Source organism: Lathyrus oleraceus, chromosome 6 (assembly GCF_024323335.1).
Source record: "Lathyrus oleraceus cultivar Zhongwan6 chromosome 6, CAAS_Psat_ZW6_1.0, whole genome shotgun sequence".
Lineage (NCBI taxonomy): Eukaryota > Viridiplantae > Streptophyta > Magnoliopsida > Fabales > Fabaceae > Lathyrus > Lathyrus oleraceus.
Window position 1 is genome coordinate 189,692,073 of NC_066584.1, and position 3,038 is coordinate 189,695,110.

Genomic DNA, 3,038 nt, shown 5'->3' on the forward strand with positions numbered 1-3,038 from the left:
TACAAACCTAAGATGAATGGGGTTGTTGAAGCTGCAGATAAGAATACTAAGAAGATTATCCAGAAGATGGTTGTGACATATAAGAATTTGCATGGATATCGTACATCCATCCACACTTCAACAGGGGAAACCCATTTCTCTATTGTGTATGGCATGGAAGTAGTGCTCCCCATAGAGATTGAGATCCCATCAATGTGAGTCTTAATGGAAGCCAAATTTTCTGAGGTTGAATGGTGTCAAAGCAGATATGATCAATTTAATTTTACTGAAGAGAAGAGGATGACCCCTTTGTGTGATGGCCAATTATATCAAAAGAGAATGAAGAAATCATTTGACAAGAAGGTTCGACCTCGCGTATTCATAGAAGGTGACTTTGTTCTAAAAAACATCATGTCTTTTAACATTGATTCTAGGGGAAAGTGGACTCCAAATTATGAAGGCTCATATGTTGTTAAGAGAGCCTTCTATGGAGGTGCAATGAGTCTTACGACTATGGATGGTGAGATCTCCTTCTTCCTGTGAATATAGATGTAGTCAAGAAATACTTCGCCTCAAAAAATAGCTCGCTAAGTTGAAAACCCGAAAGGATGGTTTAGGCAAAAATGAGCGTCTCGGTGGATTGAAACCCCGAAAGGGCGGTCTAGGCAAAAATTAGAGTTATAAACAGAAAATAATCATCCTGGTAGATTAAATACCCGAGAGGGTAATCTAGGCAAAAGTTAGGGATTATGACAAGTAACTACATCGGGCCAGACATGATCATTTGAAGCAGTAGTGCCTGTCAAAGTTTCTCATTCAGTCATCCTCGACCGAAGTTTTGAGCATATCAGAATTCAAAGTTGTTAGTGAGAATAATGTTCATTGTATTTCAATGTATCCCTTTCCATGTATTTACCATTTATCAACTTTGTAATGATCCATAGAGTCACGCCATTTGTGGACTACCATTCTATCAATAAAATTTGAGCTTTTTGCCCATTTGTTTGTTGTTCTTATCTTGTTTCAGTTTACGAAATTTCATTTATTTTTTCTAATAGTTTTTGAAATAAAAGATATATAAACAATCATGTTTTTGAAATTTACAAAAAAATATTTTCCTCGATTTGTGAATATAAAAGAGGAATGTCAAAAGTAATCTCAAGGATGGTAAGATCTTGAAGAGAAGAGCTCAGTGTTCTCCAAGACAGGATTTTCTTTATGAATGTATCCAGGATCATCAGTTTCCCCAGCATAAGTTTGCGGGAATAGTTGAATCTCCAGTGAAGTTACCAATAGGTCTTCGTAACAGAGTTTGTTTGGATATCTCGTGTCCCCGACAAACCTTTCCCTCCCTCGGAGCGAAGTACTTTTTTTTTGAAAGATTAACTTTGGGTCTCCAAGAAATATATTTTTCCTCTCTACAGAAGGATTTAAGCCTTGTAGAAGGATATAGTTCCTTTTATGGCTTATGAACATTATTTGCAGGGTTTTCTTCAGCTGACTCCCCAGCAAGATCTCCAGTAACGTCTCCACCTTGTTGAGATTAGCCGAGTATCCGGTTGTATTGTGTTATCGGTCTAACCCTTTATGCCTATTTTGTCATCATATTCATACACATACTCATACGCATATGCATAACATCATGGTGCTTATTTGTGCATCTTGCATTCCTTGGTGCTTCCCCTTTCTCTGGTGTTTTTTTCCGTGGAGTGTGTGTCTCCTTTCTTCAATAGAGTGTCGACCTTAAGAAGAAAACACTTATCCTTCCTAATTCCCCATAAAGTTTGATCCTCGTGGAAGATTTTGTTTCAGTTTTCCTTTCCAATTCATTATCCGGATGCATTTAATCCCTAGTTGAGATTATTTCCTCATTGGATTAAGTCTTCTTTGACCGTTTCTCTCCAGTTTATTCCTAGATTGAACTTTGGTCCCTTGAGCTTATTACCTTTGTTAAGTTATCACTTGGTTGATAGTTAGGTAATTTTCCTCTTACCTTGGGTGGTTACCTTTGTTAAGTTATCACTTGGCTTGTAGTTGGTAATCTTTCCCTCAAGCTTATTACCTTTTGTTAAGTTATCACTTGGTTGATAGTTAGATAATTTTCCTCTTACCTTTGGGTGGTTACCTTTGTTAATCTATCACTTGGCTAGTAGTTGGTAATCTTGCTCTCGAGCTTATTACCTTTGTTAAGCTATCACTTGGCTAATAGTTAGGTAATATTTCTCTTACTTTGGTTGGTTACCTTTGTTAAGCTATCACTTGGCTGGTACTTGGTAATCTTTCCTTTTGGGCCTACTACCTTTGTTAAGCTATCATTTGGCTGATAGTTAGGTAATTTCTCCCCTAATGGAGTTGGCTCCACTTTTATTGATATTTTCCCCTGGTGGAGTCTTGCCTTGATAAGTCTTCCCTCGTCGGGTCTTTAGGTCGTTTGTTTTCTAACTATGTGTTGGTTTCTTTCCAATACACTAGTTATTCCCGAGCCGAGTCGTCCCCCCATGGAACTTTGCTTGTCCCTAGTTAGGGTTTCCCCCTTTGGAATCTATTTCCCCTGCATAATTTCAGTCTCCTTGTTTCTCCAGCAGTTCTTTGTCTCGTGGCGCTACCATTTCCCACAGAGATCCTTGTCTGCATTCATATCATATCATAATCATTTTTACATTATCTTAGGGCAAAAAATTGGGCTTTCTGTATTTAAGTTTCCTCAATCTCGTCGAGTCGAAGATCTCAATCTTCATATCTTCGAATTGAAGAAATTTAAATAGGGGCATCTGTTATACCCTAATTTTTAACCCTAAGATCCCACATATCATTTGCATTCTTGCATACAAACAAGATCACATTTTTGTCATCTCCCTCTCATCCTTGGGGTTTGCCTTTTGCAGGGATCATCAAGCACCTCCTTGTTGGTGTTTTACCTTTGTGTTTATATGTTCATTACTTATCTAACCACTAATCAAAATAGCAAAAATATTTTTTGTCTTATTTAAGTTTATTGTGCAATATAGGGGTTTTCATCAAGAGCATCAAACATGGCTCCTCAACTAGGTTTTCTTTGA